Source organism: Silene latifolia, unplaced genomic scaffold (genome assembly GCF_048544455.1).
Source record: "Silene latifolia isolate original U9 population unplaced genomic scaffold, ASM4854445v1 scaffold_194, whole genome shotgun sequence".
NCBI classification, from domain to species: Eukaryota; Viridiplantae; Streptophyta; class Magnoliopsida; order Caryophyllales; family Caryophyllaceae; genus Silene; species Silene latifolia.
The window spans coordinates 174,514-196,939 of NW_027413158.1; positions in this window are offsets into that span (position 1 = coordinate 174,514).

Sequence of the window (22,426 nt, forward strand, 5' to 3'; positions counted from 1 at the left end):
TATTAAGTGCATAAACTCTAAATAAGAATGTAAACTTGTTAAGATACAAAAGAGGTTTCACTTTTGTGACCCTATACACCATGATTTCCTGTATGGCTAGCCCATTATCAAGGTGATTATATTCTAAACCAAACTAGAATGATATATCATGAAGATGAAGCAAGACTCAAATTGGTAACCCAAGATTAAACCTTAGATTCTGGAATGATGAACGCAAAGAGTTATCGAGTACTCTTGAAACCATTACATCTTATGGTATATGCGTATCTTGTATTCAAAGCAAGATGTCTCGTGCCTTTTGGTTGAAAAGGAGATTGAGGTTGTAAATCATTGATCCAAAATAGGTTGATCATTTTCTTTTACCAACGATTTAGGTTGACACTAATGTGTTCACTTAATAAGGTAAATAGAGAAATCATTGAAGAAGTTCAAAGAGTTCCAGGAATCACAATTTAATCGTGATGGGACTAGCAAAGTGAAGACTTTGATATAAGCCAAAGGAAATGTGATATAGTATCACAAGTTAATCTCTCTTAGCACGCATTATGGGATAATGTGTGGTTGGATAAAGAAATCAAACACTATTCGATATGGTTTGAACTTTAATCAAGTTACTTTGAGTTACTTGATCCTTTTGGGGATTTTATCATTTTGTCTAAATTATTTTTCTACTAAATCTAAAACGAATCATATGAGATATGAAATGGTAGGGTACCATGCTTGTAAGTTTTCACAAGAAACAAATGCTCATTTTTCCTTACAATAATCACGAGTACAACGGGTTTGTGGCTCGTGAAGCTGTCTTTCTAGAATACAAGTTTATTTCTAGAAGACAGAGTGGGAGAAAATATTCAAGAGCCACAAAACAATTGTGTCAAAAAAATTGTATGAAATTGTATGTCGCAAGAAACTGTATTTTCTTGGCTACATGACGTTGTTTCTTCGAAACCTAGGAGGTTAAATTCATCACTTATTGAAGATGATGAATTCATGTTACTTTTAAGAAAGTAAAGAGCTTACAACTTACAAAAAAATTGTTTGATTCAAGTTACTTCTGGAAAGTAATGAACATATGACTTACATGAGAGTGGTTAAGTCACAACTCAATACAAGGCTTAGAGCCATGAAAGTCCGAAATAAATTCCAAGTGAATTGTTAGATATCAAAGCTTGATTGGTGGCAAAGGGTTTTGCACTAGTTGAAATGCTTAAGTCTATTTGGATCTTTTTAGGGATTGTGTTTCATTGATATATACATATAGCGAGTGAATCTAAAACCCACTTCTTCAATTATAAGGAATGTATTCAATACATGTCTTGAGTTTTGTAGATTCTTGCCATCCTAAGTTAATGTGAAACTTAAGATAGGATCTTAAGTAGCACATCAATGAGTTGGCATCAATGTTTTGATCATGTTATAAAACTTTTCTCGATAGGTCAAGAAGTAGTGTTTATACATAGAGTTTAGTGGGAGTTATGGTAATTTTTAATTAGTCTTATATGTGGATGACATATTGATCATTGGGAATGATTTGACACTTATGGAGTATTATAATACATCTTTAATATCCGTATTTATGGAGATAAATCTACATGATATTAGCATCAAATAAGAAGTCTTATGTTGATAAGATTCATGATTAGTTCAATCGAGTTGAACATATTTGATTGATTCCATTTGTTTTTTTTCTTAGGATCAATTAAATGAGTAATGATGTACAACACTTCATATACTTTGAGTATGATGAATTGTTTAAAAATCGAATTTAAGTAATAATTACCAAGTAGCCATATAGATTATTCTTAAGTACTTGAGGAAGCATTAAGGATGGAAAGTTAAGTGTTTTTGATGCAATTAACTAATTTGTGTAAGGGTGTTACACGAATGACAATTGAGATTGCGAAAGGTTTCAGACAAAACCATATTCAAAACACGTGAAGATGGTTAAGGAACCATTGTGGCTATGTTATTTAAGAAATAGATTTGCTAGAATCGTTCTAGGCAATAAAGAACAATGAGAGATATTTACAACGGAAATTGAGTACACTTACAATCATGAGATGTGCAAGAGGATGGATCCCGCACACTGTGAAAACAGTGGAAGCTATTCTAAGGCTAGAGAGCTTATGTCTAGATTTGATCTAGACACGTACTTAGAAAGTTTTGTAATGCAAATGTATACATTACAAAGGAAAACGAGAATGTAGTAAGGTTGAGTAAGGTACACGAAGTTGATAAAACCTACTAACCAAAGCCTTCTCAGGGGCTTAACATGATGAGTCATGTCATATGTCATTTCAATTGCATTGAGATGAACAACTACATATAAGATGAAAATGGATTATGAAAAAAAAAAAAAATATGAAGTAGTAATCAGGTATTGACTATTCATATGTGATAATCACATTTGTCGTTCGAGTTTTTAAATCTAAAAAATCCTTTTATACCTTTTTACATCCAAACAGGTTGTAGAGACAATATTGAACCCCATTAAAGTGAACCCGGATTAACATGGTATTTGCCCATAGTCACTTGTATGAGGTGACGTCTCGAAGTGACTAGAGTGTGATGCGATTGATGGTAAGTTCAAGGGCCATAGAGTCATGTGAGATGACTAGTCGATCACATAGGCAGACTGTTAGGAACACTTTGTCGGGCCTTATGACCGCTTATAGAGTTCTGGCAAATTTATATAGCTTGGTCGTGGCAAGAGCTACTATAGTATTCTAATGAGTCGATTCTTTTGACTAAAGACTGTTCGCCTAAGGTGGCACAGTTTCAGATTAACTTTGATTTATGTTACTACGACCTTCGTAAATGGGGTCAAATGGGCATATTTTGGGTTATGATGGCTGTGGCTAGTCGAAGGGAATAAGTGCGATAGGAATTGTCCACCCCTTGTCAGGGTTATAACAATATCTCAGGGCCACTAGAGGAGTAATGAACTGGAAATGCGTGGACACGCTCGGAAGGTATCTATGGTAGATAATTCCGGTCAATCAGTTATTCTCCAGATCGAGGAAACCACTCTCGATATGATCACTTGCAAGTACGACCTGAAAGACACCTTGCATTGAGTGGGAGATAGTAATAGGAAAAGAGAATTGGTGACGCACACTTGTCGAGGATAAGTGGGAGATTGTTGGAATATATGTCCTCCGACAATAATGCGATCACAATTGTCGATCATGATGATCACATATTTAAATCTCATTTTAAGAATACATGTGGGATGTAATATTTTACAGTCAACTGGTCCACACATATCGTTAATGATTGGCTGACTAGAGTTTGACATTACTGTCGTGCGACGGTGGTGATCAGTTGATCCCCTTAGGTCATACCTATAGGGAAATACTCTTAATTGAATATTTAATTAATCGTATGCCGATACGAGTTAATTAAATTGCTTAAAAATTGACGGATAATTTTGTGAGTAAATTTAACTTGTCTTATTGTAATTTGATTAAATGAGATACGGTCTAAGTAATCGAATTGTTTTATTACTTAGATAAAATTATTGTTTACGAAACAATTGAAATTGAATGAATAATTTATTATAAATACAAGACGTTGTAATTTATAATTTGATAAACCGTTTTGGTACAAGTAATTACGAATTACTAGTCGACTTTGTATATGACATATTTTATGAGTATGTTTATTTTTAATATGTTAAAAATACATTACAATTTCACATGTCAAGTAACATGTCACATATGTCACAATTGACAAATGACAAAATAAAATGGACTACCCATTTTATCTCAAGTGTACCGAAATATTGGAAGGATTAAGGTTTATATTGTGTTTTTATTTTTAATTGGAAACATGATGATTAAAGCCTAATGTCTAGCATTGCATGCCTAGTCTTATCTTGAGAAGAACAAGACCATACATTGGCTCTCCAATAAGACCCCTCCCACCGGTTTTCTATGTAGAGAAAAACAAAAATGGTTTCCTCTAATTTTCATTCACTACTTCATCTAACATTTTTCTAGTGTAAGAAAAATATTCTCTCTACAATATGAAACATTTTTAGAGAAAGAAAAACCTCACAAAAGCTCCTCTCTTGACCGAAATATTCAAGAGGAAATACAAATTATTTTTGTGTCAATTTTATAGTAAGACTTGTATTATTTCTAGTACAAAATAATATTAGTTATTAAGAGGTTTCCTTGGGTATATACTTTCGAGAGAGGTTTTAATTTGGACCTTTTGTTCATCCATTTTAAGGAAAGCTCAAGAACTAACAAATAGGTGAATTTTTTGGTGCCCATTAATCAGAAATTATATAGTAAGATTGATGATTTCTTCTCTTATCTTATTTATGTTTGCATGCATAAGATCTAAAATTTATTTTATGACTAAATAAATTTGAACATATATGAATATGTAAATTAATGAGATTAATGAATTTCTAACAACTAGTTTATTGAGTGGATTAGAGTCTTAAAATTTATATAAGTATTTAAGTTGTTAGTAGTTTAATAAAGTAATTGTAGTTCCGAAACTTTGGGACGAAGTTTATTGTTAGGGGGGTAGAATGTGACACCTCATGTTTTAAGTTTATTTTGTGATACATTTTCATGTTTTGAATTAGCTTTGTGATACATTTTGATAAGTATGATATGGTTTGATAATGATTAAGTAAGTTAATTATGTTGCAATGATCATAAGTTGGAATGAGGCTCAGTTGTGCGGATGTTTATAAATGTTGTTTTAGTAGTATGGGCAAACATCGGGATAAAGTTCATTTTAAGTGGGGAAGACTGTAATACCCCATAATTTAATAATAATTTATGAGAATAATTTATATAATTTAAATAATTAATTAATGATATTTCTAATAATAGTTGCGAGAAAAGCGTTAATTAAATAATAAAATAAGTAAGCAAGTCGGGAATTGGGTTTAGCTAGTAACTAAGCCTTGGGCCGTGTGTTGTAAATAAATAAGGGCTGATTATATTAGGCCTAGTATGAGTGGTAGTCGGGATATGAGACGAGATTTAATAATAAAATAATAAGTATAATAATATGGTAATTCCTAATAATAATTAGAAAAGACAATAGTTTCCTAATTGGCCTCATATACTCCCTAAACCTAGACTATAAATACTTAACAAACCTGAAAAGTAATTCATAAAAAAAGAGGAAGGAGATTTAGAAGACGGAAGAGGCAATTAACGATAAAAGGTAAGACCGTCTCACAATTTAATGTATTGACTTTGTAACTTATGTATCTCGTAAACTAAACCATCATATGACTAGTTGGGACCGTGACCTTGGCCGTGAGACACCAGGGGGTGACCGGACCTACGTTGGACTGTCGTTGACCATCTGGGAGGGGGTGTTTAACCGGAGTTTTGTGGTGGTGTTTGTTGGGTTAAAACAATACAAAAGACTCGGTTTTGACCCTACTTCGACTGAGATGGACCTGACCTGGGTTAGGGTTGGTACCACGGGGAAGAGTCGACCGTTATGGGTGGTCGTGGGTGGCCGTAGGTGGTGGTTGTGCGGTGGTTGCCGAGGAAGAGTTACGGGTTCTTACCTAGGCATGACTCGTGTGGGACCAACCTGGGGTGGCTAGGGTTCAGGTGGGATTGTCGGCATCTAGGTAGGTGTTAGGGTGGATAAAGGGGCCTGCTTGGTGGTTGTGGTGGCCGGAATGCGCAGAACAGGGGAGTGTGGGTGTCGTGTTGTTACTGTCGGGTTTAGAGGGGTAGTTAGGGCGTGAGTGTTGAAGGTTGTGGGGGAGGTTTGGACGGTGGTTAGGGGGGGTAGTGGTGCTGGGTACGGTGGAGGATGATGGTGACCTTTAGTGGTGGTGGTGGTAGTCGTAGGCAATGGTTTAACCGTGGAGTTTGTATAAGTCGGGTTTTCGGTAATTGATGTGTTCGTGGTTGTGTTGCTAGGGCTCGTATGTTGGGTTCGTGTGTGGTGTTTACTAGGGCAAGGCTAGGCTGCCGTGTGTGGTGTTCTGCCGGTAGGTGGTAGTGCGGGATGGGTAGTGGGTATGGGTGGCCACGATAGAGGCGTTTGTAGGGTGTGTGTGGATGTAGAGGAGGACGTGTTTATGGTGTGGGTTTGTCACGGTTTTGTGACTATTATGTTGGGTGGTGGGTTTAGTTTTAAGATGGGTAACTCGGGTTTCGTATTATAATTTAAACGGGATTATAATTATACGAGATTATAACTTATGTAATTAATTAACTAACTAATTAATTTATAATTAATAGAACTATTTAAATAAAGTAAATAATTAATAATTGTAAATATTATTATAATTGTTAGGTAACAGATTGTGAAGGATTTATAATCGAGTTCTGATTGCTTTATTTATTGGATTGCTTGAGCTGCGTAATTGGAATTGCTTATCAGGTAGGGATAAATCCTACTCAACTTTTACTCGATAATGTTTGTTGGATGATTTATATTAAAGTGAATTGATCATATGTGAATTATGTTTGTTGATATAATCGTAATTGTTGGAAGGGAGATTTATATTGCATATGTTGGTTGATCATATCGTAACTGTTGGAAGGGGGAATTATATTGAGTTGTGTTAATAATATTGATGAGGTGATTTGAATTGTTATCGTTGGTTGTGAACGTGATTATTGTAAAAAGCTGTGCGACAGTCAGTTGTACGTTGTTGAGGGAGTTTGTACACTGGGGTGATGGTAATATGTACGTTGTGAGGGAGGGGTTCTATTACATATTGGCGGTACGTTGTTAAGGGAGGGGTACCAAAGTAATGTGAGCACGTTGTTAAGGGAGGTGTGCTAAGTAAAATGATGGAGCACGTTGTCAGGGGGTTGTGCAATGTAGAAAGGAAATTGGATTTCTTATTGTATGTTTTTATTGTTAGTATTTATTCCTACTCAACCTCGCGGTTGACTGTGTATTCGTGAACACCTGCGATGAACCATAATGGGGAGCAGATTTGACAGGTACTAAAGATTAGCTGACTCGGGAGCATTGGGATGAGAGCTTGACTTGGACCGTAGTTGAAGTTTAGATCACATAGAATAATTATATCACTTTAATGATTTCTGCTGCGAGTTGTAAATATTTATATTACGTTTTAGTTGGTTAATTTGTAATAAACATGTAATCGCTAATTTTTAATTTAAAGGCTTTTGGTATTGTTGTACTTTGTTATTCACTACCTCGGAAAACCGAGATGGTAACAGTCCTATTTATTTGGGAATGTCTAGCTAAAGGCTCCTGAATAAATGGGGGTGTTACACGGTTCAAAAGAAATCAAACGCTATTCGATATGGTTTGAACTTCAATCAAGTTAATTTGAGTTACTTGATCCTTTTGGGGATTTTATCATTTTGTCTAGATTATTTTTCCACTAAATATAAAACGATTCATATGAGATATGAAATGGTAGGGTACCATGTTTGTAAGCTTACACAAGAAACAAATGCTCACTTTTCCCTTTCAATTATCACGAGTACAACAAGTTTGTGGCTCGTGAAGCTGTCTTTCTAAAATACAAGTTTATTTCTAGAAGACAGAGTGGGAGAAATTATTAAAGAGCCACAAAGAATGTTATGTCACAAGAAACTGGTCTTTCTTGGCTACATGAGACGTTTTGTGAAAGACGTTGTTTCTTCAAAACCTAGGAGGTTAAAATCATCACTCGTTGAAGATGATGAATTAGTGTTACTTTTAGAAAGTAAATAGATTGTAACTTACAAAGAAATCATTTGATTCAAGTTGATTAATTCTAGAAAGTAATGGACATATGACTTACATGAGAATGTTTAAGTCACAACTCAATACATGGCTTAGAGCCATGAAAATCCGAAATAAATGGCTTGATTAGTGTCAAAGGGTTTTGCACTAATAAAGAGAGATTTCAAAGCATGATTGGTAGCAAAGGGTTTTGCACTAGTTGAAATGCTTAAGTCTATTTGGATCTTCTTAGGAATTTTGTTTCATTATGATGATATACATATAGCAAATGAATCTAAAACCCACTTCTTCAATTAGAAGGAATGTATTCAATACATGTCTTGAGTTTTGTAGATTCTTGCAATCCTAAGATAATGTGAAACTTAAGAGAGGGTATTAAGTAGGACATCAATGAGTTGGAATCAATGTTTTGATCATGTTATAAAACTTTTCTCGATAAGTCGAGAAGTTGTGTTTATACATGGAGTTTAGTGGGAGTTACGGAAATTTTAATTAGTCTTATATGTAGATGACATATTGATCATTACGAATGATTTAAGACTTTGGAGAAATATAGTACATCTTTAATATCCGGATTTATGGAGATAAATCTACATGATATTAGCGTCAAATAAGAAGTCTTATGTTTATAAGATTCATGACTAGTTCAATCAAGTTGAACATATTTGATTGATTCTATTCGCTTCCGCTGCCGAATCAATTAAATAGGAAATGATGTATAACACTTCATATACTTTGAGTATGATGAATTGTTACAAAATCGAAATTTAAGTAGCCATATTGATTACCCTTAAGTGCTTGCAGAAGCATTAAGGATGTAAAGCAAAATGTTTTTGATGCAATTTTGTGTAAGGGTGTTACACAAGTGACAATTGACAATTGAGATTGCGCATGGTTTCGGACAAAACCATAATCAAAACACATTAGGATGGTTAAGATACCATTGTAGGCTATGTTATTTAAGAAATAGATTTTCTAGAATCGTTCTAGGGAATAAAGAACAATGAGAAATATTTGCAACGGAAATTGAGTACACTTGCAATCATGAGATGTGCAAGAAGGATGAATCCTGCGCACTGTGAAAACAGTGGGAGCTATTCTAAGGCTATAAGGCCTATGTCTTGATTGGATCTCGATACGTACTCAGAAAGTTTTATAATGCAAATGTATACATTACAAAGGAAAACGAGTATGTAGTGAGGTTGAGTAAGGTACAAGAAGTTGATAAAACCTACTAACCAAAGCCTTCTCATAGGCTTAACATGATGAGTCATGTCATTTCAATTAAATTGAGATGAACAACTACATTCAAGATCAAACTGGATTATAGAATATGAAGTAGTAATCAGGCATTGATTATTCATATGTGATAATCGCATTTGTCGTTCGAGTTTTACTTTAAAAACTCTTTCCTTATACTTTGTTACATCCAAATGGGTTGTAGAGACAATTTTGAACTCCGTTAAAGTGAACCCAGATTAACATAGTATTCGCCCATAGTCACTTGTATGAGGTGACGTCTCGAAGTGACTAGAGTGTGATGCGATTGATGGTAAGTTCAAGTGCCATAGAGTCATGTGAGATGACTAGTCGATCACATAGGCAGACTGTTAGGAACACTTTGTCGGGCAGTAACCGCTTATAGAGTTCTGGCAAATTTATATAGCCTGGTCGTGGCGAGAGCTACTATAGTATTCTAATGAGTCGATTCTTTTGACTAAAGACTGTTCGCCTAAGATGGCACAGTTTCAGATTAACTTTGATTTGTGTTACTACGACCTTCGTAAATGGGGTCAAATGGGCATATTTTGGGTTATGATGGTTGTGGCTAGTCGAAGGGAATAAGTGCGATAGGAATTGTCCACCCCTTTGTCAGGGTTAAAACAATATCTCAAGGCCACTCGAGGAGCAATGAACTGGAAATGCGTGGCCACGCTCGGATGGTATCTATGGTAGATAACTCCGGTCAATCAGTTATTCTCCAGATCGAGGAAACCACTCTCGATATGATCACTTGCAAGTATGACCCGAAAGACACCTTGCATTGAGTGGGAGATAGTAATAGGACAAGAGAATTGGTGACGCACACTTGTCGAGGACAAGTGGGAGATTGTTGTAGTAAGTGTCCTCTGACAATAATGCGATCACAATTGTCGATCATATTGATCACATATTTAAATCTCATTACAAGAATACGGAAGGGATGATACATTATATATATAGTCAACGGGTCCACACATATCGCTAATGATTGGCTGGCTAGAGTTTGACATTACTGTCGTGCGATGGTGGTGATCAGTTGATCTCTTGAGGTCACACCTAAAGAACGATTCCCTTAATTGAAAAGATTAATTAATTGTATGACGATACAGATTAATTAATTCCTTAAAATTGAACAAATTATTATAAGAGAGAAAAATGACATCTTATTATAATGTGATTAAATGAGATTTTATTTAGTAATTTAAGAAGTTATATTACAAAAATTAATCGGTGTTTGCGAAACACGCGAGATGAGAATGATAAGTTAGTTATAATTACAAGATGTTGTGAATTATACTAACTAGTAATTAAATGACCATTTTATGAGAAAGTAATTTTAATTTACTAGTCAATTTATTAAATATGATTTATTTAATTTATAAATGATATTTAATTTGTTAAATATGCATTTTAAATTAAAATATGACATAAGACATGTCACATGTCACATGACATACAATTGTACAATTGACAAAAATAAAATGAACTCCATATATATTACACTACATAAACCGAAATTTTGGTGGGCTTGTGAGAAGTTTTGTCCTTTTCCATTTGTCTTGTTCATTTGTCTATGACAATTGATAGTGACATGACAATGCAAAAGACTTACACATTTGTCTTGTGAAGACAAAAAGAAAAATAAAAATGGTCCATATACTCTAAGAGTCCCACCGGTTTTGGGCAATCTTTTTAGAGAGTTTTTCTCTAAAAATTCATCATTCCCTTATGTTTAAGAAAAAACATAAACTTCTCTCTCTTGTTCTTCATAAAATTCATTTTTGTGAATCAAATTTGTATAAATCAAACACTAATAATACTAGAAGTAGTATATGAGTATTAGTAATCGATTTTAAGGTAAACTACATTACAAACATCTAGTACATGTTAGTTTGTGGGATTAAGGGATAGTCTTGGGTGCTACTAATTGGAGGGCTTCTATTTTGAAGTCATGAATGTTCATCCAATATTGGAAAGCTCAAGAACTAACAAGAAGGAGATCTTGTTGGTGCCCATTTGACCGATATTTTAATGGTGAGAAATTGATTTTCTTATCTCTTCTTATTTAGTTTGCATGCATAAGATTTAAATTAATTTTATGACTAAATTAATTTGTAACATATAAGAATATGTTGTATAATGAGATATAGATTTCTAACAACATATTCATATATGTGATGATTTAATTTAGTCATAAAATTAAATGTTGATCTTATGCATGCAAACAATAATAATAATAATAAGGAAGAAATCATCATCTTACATTGAAGATTTCGGATTATTGGGCACAAGTAAGATCTCCTTCTTACTTGTTCTTAAGCACTCCTAAAATGGAAGAACAAGGATTCAAGTGTAGAATCCCTCCCAAGGATTAATACCCAAGGTAATCTCTTAATAAAACTAATATTATTATTACTAGAACAATATCAATTTAAATAAAATTGACCCAAAATCTTTATTTTTGTTCTCTTATTTCGGTTAAGAGAGGAGAAGAAGGAAGAAGATTTTATCACTCTAAAACTCTTATTTTAGATGGTTGAATGAATGAAAAAAATAATACACACTCTTCATGTAGTATATTAGGTTTAATTATAGAGAAAACTCCTTTGGTCTTTTCTATAATGAAACCGGGTAGGGGGAGGGTAAAGGGGCCAATGCATGAACAAGGTTGTCTTCACAAGAGCAAGTAGGTTTGCATTGCTAGTTTTTAGGTAATATAATTGTGTTTTCCACTTAATAAATCAACACAATATTTAACCTAAAACACCCACTAATTTCGGTCATATTAAGATAAAATGGATTCCATTTTATCTTTGTCAATTTGTCACATGTCACATGTCATGTAAAATTGTTATGTATTTTTAACATATTAAAAATCAACGCATTAATAAAAATACGTCATATACAAAATTGACTTAGTAATTCATAATTACTTGTACCAAAATATTTTACCAATTATAAATCACAACATCTTGTATTTATAATAAATTATTCATTCAAATGCAATTGTTTCCTTAAACAATAATTTCATCTAAGTAATAAAACAATTCGATCACTTAGACCGTATCTTATTCAATCAAATTATAATGAGATACGTAAATATTACTTCCAAAATGGTCCGTCAATTTTAGGTAATTTAATTAACCCATATCGTCATACGATCAATTAAATGATCAATTAAGAGTGTTACCCTTTAGGTATGACCTAAGGGGATCAACTGATCACCACCGTCGCACGATAGTAATGTCAAACTCTAGTCAGCCAATCATTACTGATATGTGTGGACCAGTTGATAGTAAAATATTACTTCCCAATTATATTCTTTAGAATGAGATTTAAACATGTGATCATCATGATCAACAGTTGTGATCGCATTATTGTCGGAGGACACATATTCCAACAATCTCCCACTTGTCCTCGACAAGTGTACGTCACCAATTCTCTTATCCTATTACTATCTCCCACTCAATGCAAGGTGTCTTTCAGGTCGTACTTGCAAGTGATCATATCGAGAGTGGTTTCCTCGATCTGTAGAATAACTGATTGACCGGATTTATCTACCATAGATATCTTCCGAGCGTGGCCACGCATTTCCAGTTCATTACTCCTCGAGTGGCCCTGAGATATTGTTATAACCCTGACTAGGGGTGGACAATTCCTATCGCACTCATTCCCTTCGACTAGCCACAGCCATCATAACCCAAAATATGCCCATTTGACCCCATTTACGAAGGTCGTAGTAACACAAATCAAAGTTAATCTGAAACTGTGCCATCTTAGGCGAACAGTCTTTAGTCAAAAGAATCGACTCATTAGAATACTATAGTAGCTCTCGCCACGACCAGGCTATATAAATTTGCCAGAACTCTATAAGCGGTCATAAGGCCCGACAAAGTGTTCCTAACAGTCTGCCTATGTGATCGACTAGTCATTCTCATATGACTCCATGGCACTTGAACTTGCCATCAATCGCATCACATTCTAGTCACTTCGAGACGTCACCTCATGTAAGTAAATATGGGCGAATACAATGCTAATCCGCGTTCACTTTAACGGGGTTCAATTGTCTCTACAACCCGTTTGGATATAACAATGTATAAAGAAAAGATAAAAGACAAATTCGATTATGAACATGAACAAAAACAACACTTTTATTTCATTTAAAAATCTAACATAAACTTGGTAGACGTTTATGTCCCATGGACGCAACATGTCCATCATGCTTGGCCTGCGATAATGCCTTGGTGAGCGGATCGGCTATGTTGTCATCCATCCCAACCTTACAAATCGCAATTTCCTTTATTTCAATGAAATCTCTTATTACATGATATTTTCTAAGTACATGTCTAGATCTATTACTAGACTTTGGCTCCTTAGCTTGGAAGATCGTCCCACTATTATCACAATAGAGAGTGATGGGATCATTGGCGGTAGGTACTACTCTTAGACCTTCCGTGAATTGCACGATCCACACAGACTTCCTTGGCGCCTTCGATCTTTGCAATGTACTCGACTGCGTTGTTGAATCCATGATCCACGACTTCCTTGAAGCTTCTCCAGCTAACGGCACCACCATTGAGCATGAAAACAAAACCAGCTTGTAATTTCATGTCATCTCTATCCGTTTGAAAACTCGAGTCCGTGTATCCATTAACACGTAGCTCCATGTCTCCTCCAAACACTACGATAGAATCCTTAGTTCTTCTCAAGTACTTAAGGATGTTCTTGACGACTATCCTGTGACTCTCACCTGGATTTCCTTGATATCTACTCGTCATGCTCAAGGCATATGAGACATCAGGACTTGTGCATATCATGGCGTACATGATTGATCCAACAGCGTAAGCATAAGGGATCATCTTCATGCGTTCAACATCCTGGGGTTCGGAGGGAGATTGAGACTTGCTCAATATAGTCCCAGTTACCATAGGTACCAATCCCCTTTTTGTTTTGTCCATACTGAACCGTCGAAGAATCTTATCAACATAAGACTCTTGACTTAGTGCCAATATCCTCTTGGATCTATCTCTATGGATCCGGATACCTAATATGCGTTGTGCGTCTCCTAAATCCTTCATTTGGAAGTGGTTACCTAACCACTTCTTAACAGAAGACAACATTGGAATATCATTTCCAATGAGTAGTATGTCATCGACATACAAGATTAGGAACACAACATTGCTCCCACTGAATTTCATGTATAAACATGGTTCCTCAACACTTCGAGTGAAACCATTCTCTTTTATCACATGATCAAATCGATGATTCCAACTTCTAGATGCTTGCTTAAGACCATAAATGGATCTCTTAAGCTTGCACACTTTGTTAGGATTTTTAGAATCAACAAAACCTTCGGGTTGTATCATGTACACCTCCTCTTCTAAATGCCCATTTAGAAAAGCGGTTTTGACATCCATTTGCCATATTTCATAATCATGAAATGCGGCGATCGCTAACAAAATCCGTATGGATTTTAGCATGGCTACGGGGGCGAAGGTTTCATCATAATGGAGACCTTGGACTTGGGTAAATTCTTTTGCCACTAGCCTAGCTTTGTAGACATCATCATATCCTTCTATGCCATTCTTGACTTTTAAAACCCATTTGCATTGAAGAGGTCTTGCCCCTTTACGCAAATCTACCAAGTTCCAAACTTGGTTTTCATGCATAGAATCCATTTCGGACTTCATGGCTTCAAGCCATAAGGAGGAATTTGGACTAGATATTGCGGCCTTGTAGGTGGTGGGCTCGTCACTTTCTAAAAGCAACACATCGAGTGTTCCATCTTCTTCGATAAGTCCCACATATCGATCGGGATGGCGAATAACTCGGCCCGTTCTTCTAGGAGGAGGAGGGACAACCGCGCTAGATGACGAAGGAACATCTTCTTACGTCTCTATCTCAGTTTGTGGCTCTTGAACTTCATCAAGTTCAAAATTTCTCCCACTCTGTCTCTTAGATAAAAATTGACTTTCTAAGAAGACAGCCTCGCAAGACACAAACACTTTGTTCTCTTGAGGTTTGTAGAAGTAGTATCCTTGAGAGGTCAAGGGGTAACCTACAAAGATGCATTTTTTTGGATTTTGGGGCAAGCTTGTTGTCGGTCTTTGCCTTGACGTAAGCATCACATCCCCAAATTTTCATGTAGGATAGATTAGGAACTCTTCCTTTCCACGTCTCGAATGGAGTCTTTTCGGTTGCCTTTGTGGGACTATTATTCAAAGATATAATTGCCGTTTGGATTGCAAATCCCCAAAACGAGTTTGGTAACTCGGTTTGACTCATCATGGATCGAACCATATCAAGTAGGGTTCGATTTCTCCTTTCGGCAACACCATTAAGTTGTGGTGTTCCGGGTGGAGAAAGTTGTGATATAATACCACAACCTTTCAAGTGTGAATCGAATTCAAGGCTAAGATATTCTCCACCACGATCGGATCGTAGTGCCTTAATCCTTTTGTTCAATTGGTTCTCTACTTCGTTTTGAAACTCCTTGAATTTCTCAAAAGCTTCACTTTTATGCTTCATTAAATAGATATACCCATATCTACTCAAGTCATCGGTGAAGGTTATGAAGTAGTTATAATTTCCACGAGCGGTGATACTCATTGGTCCACACACATCGGTGTGTATGAGTCCCAATAGTTCACTAGCTCGTGTCCCTTTACCACTAAAAGGATTACGAGTCATTTTGCCAAGAAGGCAATATTCGCATGTACCATATGATTGATAATCAAATGGTGTAATCACATTACTTGAAATTAATCTTTTGATGCGATTCTCGTTTATGTGACCTAATCGACAATGCCAAATGAACGATTCATTTGGGTCACTTGATTTGAGTTTCTTTGATTGAATGTTATAGATATCATTCGCCGGATTCGAGGTTTCTAAAATGTAAATGCCATTGATGGAAGAAGCTTGGCCTATAACCAAATCATTCCTCGAAATAGCACAACGATTGTTCAAAACAAAAAACTGTCCATGTCTAACATAGCGATACAAATAATGTTTTTAGAGAGTGTAGGCACATAAAAACAATTATGTAAATACAACTCAAATCCATTAGGCAAAGCTAATACATAAGTTCCTTTGGATTCGGCCGCTACTCGAGCTCCATTTCCAAGGCGTAGATCCACATCTCCTTTGCTAAGCCTCTTCACTTCTCTTAAACCTTGTAAATGATTACAAAGGTGAGAACCACAACCGGTATCCAGTACCCATGTCGTAGTGGAAGTATAATTTATATCAATAACATAAATTTCCTTAGGAATTTTACCTTTTGGAACGATGATTCCTTCCCTAATATTTCGCAAATATACGGGACAATTCCTAAGCCAATGTCCCATGCCATAGCAATAATGGCACTCATCATCAACTTGCTTGAAGTTTTTCACTTTCTTTCCCTTCTTCTTGAACTTTTTGCCCTTTGAAGCAAGAACTTGATTGCTTGAGCTCCCACTAGCTTTGGCATCTTTATCTTCCAGAGACAAAGATCCTATAGATGTTATGAGGCGGTCTTCCTGAGACCGGCTCACACGAGATCTAGTAGTAGTAGATGGTCTAGTAGAAGTGATGAAGTTAAGGTTTCCATCCGATCCTATCCCAAAATGAAGTTCTCTATTAGTGTCGAAATCATTGTTGAAGCAAACGTCGTCAAAAACATTGTGGCAAGACTCAATAGTTATCGGTGCGGTAGCCTTTGATGGATTCATTGTAATGAACTACAAGTATGGAGGAAAAGGAAATATTAACATTTGTCTTTTTAAATCATACTTGTAAATAATTTAACAAGATATGAGCATTTATATAGTGACCTCTACCCAACTATTATAAATGATTCCGAGATCCGAATTCATATTAACTTGGGCACGGGGTAGCCGATGAAACCCTTATCAATATAACTTGGTGGATTAACTTTTAATCGATTCTACTTTTAGAACTCTCGGTCGATAAAATTACATTAACATTTATCTTTAGCCCAAAACACATCCGACAAGGGCACGGGGTGGCCGATGAAACCCTTATCAATACTTTTGTTGAGTTCAACCCAAATTTCGAATAAATGTGTCCATGATCCAAATTCACATTAACTTGGGCACGGGGTAGCCGATGAAACCCTCATCAACATGAATTCGGTGGATAGACATTTATCACCCACTTCCCCTACGTAACAAGGTTTGTACCCCGGGGTGGCCGAGTGCACTCCCTCGCGAAATAGGTTTTCATGGTTTCTACTTTTTGGTAAGACTATGTCTCAATTGTTTATTTTTAGCGAGAGGTCATGTCAATTTATTATCTATCACGTTTTAAGTGAACTAAAGTGGTGAACTACGATAATTGTAATTGACACGGTCGATAAACTCGATTAAAATGACAATGCATGTTTTAGTTATGGCGATTTAGCGATGCATGCAACATATAAATAAAATGCAAAGCATAAATTAAATCCTAGTATGGCCTTCCTAAAATAGAAAATCTAATGAGCTATTACATATTCGGAAACCAACTCCATTGGTCCCTTGAACTTCGGTTTTGGCACGCATCTCGAGGTAACACCGTCTTTATGTATCGCCTTCTTGAGTGACACCGTCTTCAAGGAACTCCGGAATAAATAAATTACATAACAAATTACATAATTTCCTATTATACATATGTAATTAAAATAAAATAAATCTATTATATTACAAAACGGTGATACGATATCACAATAAATTACAACTGAATCGATATTCCCATACATTTCGGGTAATATCAACTAAAAACTAAGGCCATACTAAGTAAAAATTACATAATTCAAAAATTATATAAAATAAAATTATGACAATCATAAATAAAATGCAGCATTATAATATGTATGAACATGCCTAATTTTATGCTAAATCGCCTTTAAGGAGCCAATATCGTATATTAAACGGTTTTTACGGATTTGCGTGATTCAACCTTTTAAAATCACAATAAATTACATAAAATCATATTTATGCATAAGTTAATTACCCTAACCAACGTAGGACTCAAAATTAGTCTCCACTAACATATTTGACTATAATTAACTTATATTTCTTAAAATTGTTCATTAATGGACTAAAATTATAATAAAATGCTATAAACTTCAAATAAATCACAAAAATTTCAAATAAATTCAAAATTTGAAATTTAAACTCATGAACATTCAGGAAAAATACCATGACACTCATAATGTTCAAAAACTTAGGTTAAAAATTTCGAAATTTACCGGGAAAAACAATGTTGCGGTTTATCGGATTTATCAAATATAATCATAAAAACATGAGAAAAATTATATTCATCAACTTTTCAATTTTAGATCTGAAAATGATAATAAAATGCAACATGTGACGTTTTTCCTTAGTCATGAAGTGTGTTTTAGCAATTATTCACTAATTAAGGTCACTATTTATGCTATTTTTCATCAAAAATTCATAAATCATGCATAAAGACTTCAAAATAGCCTATTATTTTACACACATATTGTAAAATTTTATGTGACAACATACTAAATTTATATGACTAGATTTAAAATATTTCTCATATTAACCTATTTTTCATTTAAATTCGATTTTTATAATGAAAAATCCATATTTCGAGCATAAAAACTCCAAAAATTCTGAACATTTACAGGTCATCTAAAAATAAAACATGTGATAACATATCCAAAAACCACTGGAAAATTCGAAGTTTAGCTAATTTTAGTCCGAAAAATGATATTTTAATCATAAAATCACATTTTTAATGCCATTATTATATAAGATGAACAATAAAAATCCATAAATTAACCAAAATATCCTAAATACATTTTAGGATCAAAAACTTTAACATGCATAATTTATTTCGTGATATATCATAATAACAAAAATTTATGAGTTTTATATGTTAATCGTATAACTCGGAAAAACTATAACCGATTTGCATGCAAACAACCTAAGACTCATGATACCGCTTGTTAGAATTCTATATCTCATTACTTAACATATTCATATATGTGATGATTTAATTTAGTCATAAAATTAAATGTTGATCTTATGCATGCAAACAATAATAATAATAAGGAAGAAATCATCATCTTACATTGAAGATTTCGGATTATTGGGCACAAGTAAGATCTCCTTCTTACTTGTTGTTGAGCACTCCTAAAATGGAAGAACAAGGATTCAAGTTTAGAATCCCTCCCAAGGATTAATACCCAAGGTAATCTCTTCATAAAATTAATATTATTATTACTAGAACAATATTAATTTAAATAAAATTGACCCAAAATTTTTATTTTTGTTCTCTTATTTCGGTTAAGAGAGGAGAAGAAGGAAGAAGATTTTATCACTCTAAAACTCTTATTTTAGATGGTTGAATGAATGAAAAAAAAATAATACACACTCTTCATGTAGTATATTAGGTTTAATTATAGAGAAAACTCCTTTGGTCTTTTCTATAATGAAACCGGGTAGGGGGAGGGTAAAGGGGCCAATGCATGAACAAGGTTGTCTTCACAAGAGTAAGTAGGTTTGCATTGCTAGTTTTTAGGTAATATAATTGTGTTTTCCACTTAATAAATCAACACAATATTTAACCTAAAACACCCACTAATTTCGGTCATATTAAGATAAAATGGATTCCATTTTATCTTTGTCAATTTGTCACATGTCACATGTCATGTAAAATTGTTATGTATTTTTAACATATTAAAAATCAACGCATTAATAAAAATACGTCATATACAAAATTGACTTAGTAATTCATAATTACTTGTACCAAAATATTTTACCAATTATAAATCACAACATCTTGTATTTATAATAAATTATTCATTCAAATGCAATTGTTTCCTTAAACAATAATTTCATCTAAGTAATAAAACAATTCGATCACTTAGACCGTATCTTATTCAATCAAATTATAATGAGATACGTAAATATTACTTCCAAAATCGTCCGTCAATTTTAAGTAATTTAATTAACCCGTATCGTCATACGATCAATTAAATGATCAATTAAGAGTTTTACCCTTTAGGTATGACCTAAGGGGATCAACTGATCACCACCGTCGCACGACAGTAATGTCAAACTCTAGTCAGCCAATCATTACCGATATGTGTGGACCGGTTTGATGTAAAATATTACTTCCCAATTGAATTCTTTAGAATGAGATTTAAACATGTGATCATCATGATCAACAGTTGTGATCGCATTATTGTCGGAGGACACATATTCCAATGATGTAGTTTAGGTGAGCGACTATATTTCTTTCTCTCTTACATTCATATGCTTACCTTTTGCTTCATGAGAAAAGAGTGACCCGTGAGAGTCCATCATTAACGGTCTTGCAAGGTCGACAGTTCAGCTCTATTATAAACATCCTGCAACTCGCTTGCATTTGACATTTTTGCTATAAGTACTAGTGCTTGCATTAAATCGGTTTAAGTGGACAATTTGTAGCTAGCTCTAAGTTTTCTTTTTTCTGTTCCGTTAGTTTTGCGTATAGTTTGCTTGGGGACAAGCAAAGTTTTGGTTTGGGGAAGTTTGATGCGTGCATTTTATATATACTTATTGTACCATATTTGCACGCATCTTTATGCATATTTAGTAGTGTTTAGCTACAAATGTCCCCCGAATAGTCTACTTTGGTTTGTCTTGTATTATTTGCAGGTATGAATCGGAAAGGAGCATAATCAAGCTTAATACATGTCCCTATGCATGCATTTAGGAGATGAGTTGAGTCGGAGCTGGAAACTATTAATTGTGATGCGCAAGGAAGTAAGATAACTAGGCGAGCGAAGGAAGAACTTCAAATTACTAGTGCCTACTTTGAAGAGCTATATCTCGAGTTCTACAATTGATTTTCAGTGATTTCAATTGGAGATGAAAGCTTGTCCTCTTATCTTTCCAACGCCACCATAAACGCTCTGTTTGCCCAAGTAACGAAGAAATGGCAGTCGTTTGAAGTTCGGTCTGTGAAGCGGAATTATCTTTTGAAACCGCTCGATCGAGTAGAATAGTGTTCGATCGAGTAGTTTAAGTCCTCGATCGAATAGCCTCTTTTTGATAGTGTTCGATCGAATAGGTTTTCTACTCGATCGAGAGGTTTTGCTATAATTTACTCGATAGAGGAGTTTTAAAGTACTCGATCGAGTACTTTTCTATCTGCCGCAATGTTTTAATATCGTTTAGGTTAATAATTATTTTTCCTATAAATAGGAAAGACATAATTAAGTTTAAAACTCTCTTTTTTCTCTGTTCTCCTCTTTTTCTCTTTTTCTCCCTTTTGTAACTCCGATCTGATTGCTCTCTCTTTTCGGATCTTAATAAGTAATTCTCTCTTTACTTTCTTTAATTTGTAATGCTCTTTATTTCTTCATCTTTTGTTTTTGTTATGTTTATTCATAGCTAAATTCTCTTATGTTAGGATTAGAGGAGCCATGGTAGTAAAGTAACGATGTTGTAAATAGGCTAGACGATTTATTTGTGAGAATCTGTCACCATAGCAATATAACTATAATATGTTTAGTTGAGTGCACGCTTCTAAATAACTTTAATCTGGTTAAATTCGCCCCTGGATCGAAAGATTGGGGAGAACAGGCCTGCTATGAACAGTAGACTACCTAATGAGGGCGAAAGTTAAGTTAGTAGTAGTGTAGGGTGGATAGCGGACCGAAAGGACCTTTCCCTTGCCCTTCTCACAATAGACTGTCTAGGCTATTTATGACTGAGTTAGTAAACTGCCGTGGTGAACCGAAATCCTGACATACCTCTCTTTATCTGATCACATCATAGCTTTTCTTGCTTTTATTACTCTTTGCCTTACTTCTCTTGCCTTAATCACAGTTAGTTAGAAATCATTTAAAAACCCCCAATTGTGACCGTAAATAGACTAGAATTAACAAGTAGATAGTGACCGCCTCTCTGTTGAGATCGACCCTACTTATCGTTGACTTCTGTTAGTAGTACTTAGGTATTTATATTTGGTACATAACGACCGTATCAGCGGCCACGGTGGTGGTGGTTCGTGTAGGTGTGTGGTGTGTGTGTGGTTGTTGCGGGTGGGGTTGTTGGTGTCGGGGGGTTGACGATGGGGCCGTGGGCTACTGATGGCCGTGGCCACCATGGCTGGTGGTGGTGGCTCTCGGTGGCAGCAGAGGTGGTGTTGTGGTGGTTGGGTGAGTCGGGTTTTGGAGTAAATAATTAAGACGAGTTTTATTTAGTTAATTAATTCGTATTTAGTTAGTCGTATACATACTTGTATAATGTATCAGTATATTTATACGTATTGATATAAATATATTAGTATATTATACGTATTGGTATACGTATTGGATTAGTATATTTATATGTATTTGTATACGTATTTGTTTGATTAAATGAGTATATTTATACGTATTCGTATTATTATCGTATTTTAGGAAATGGGTATTGTGAGACGGTTTTACGAGATGGGTCTAGCTTGT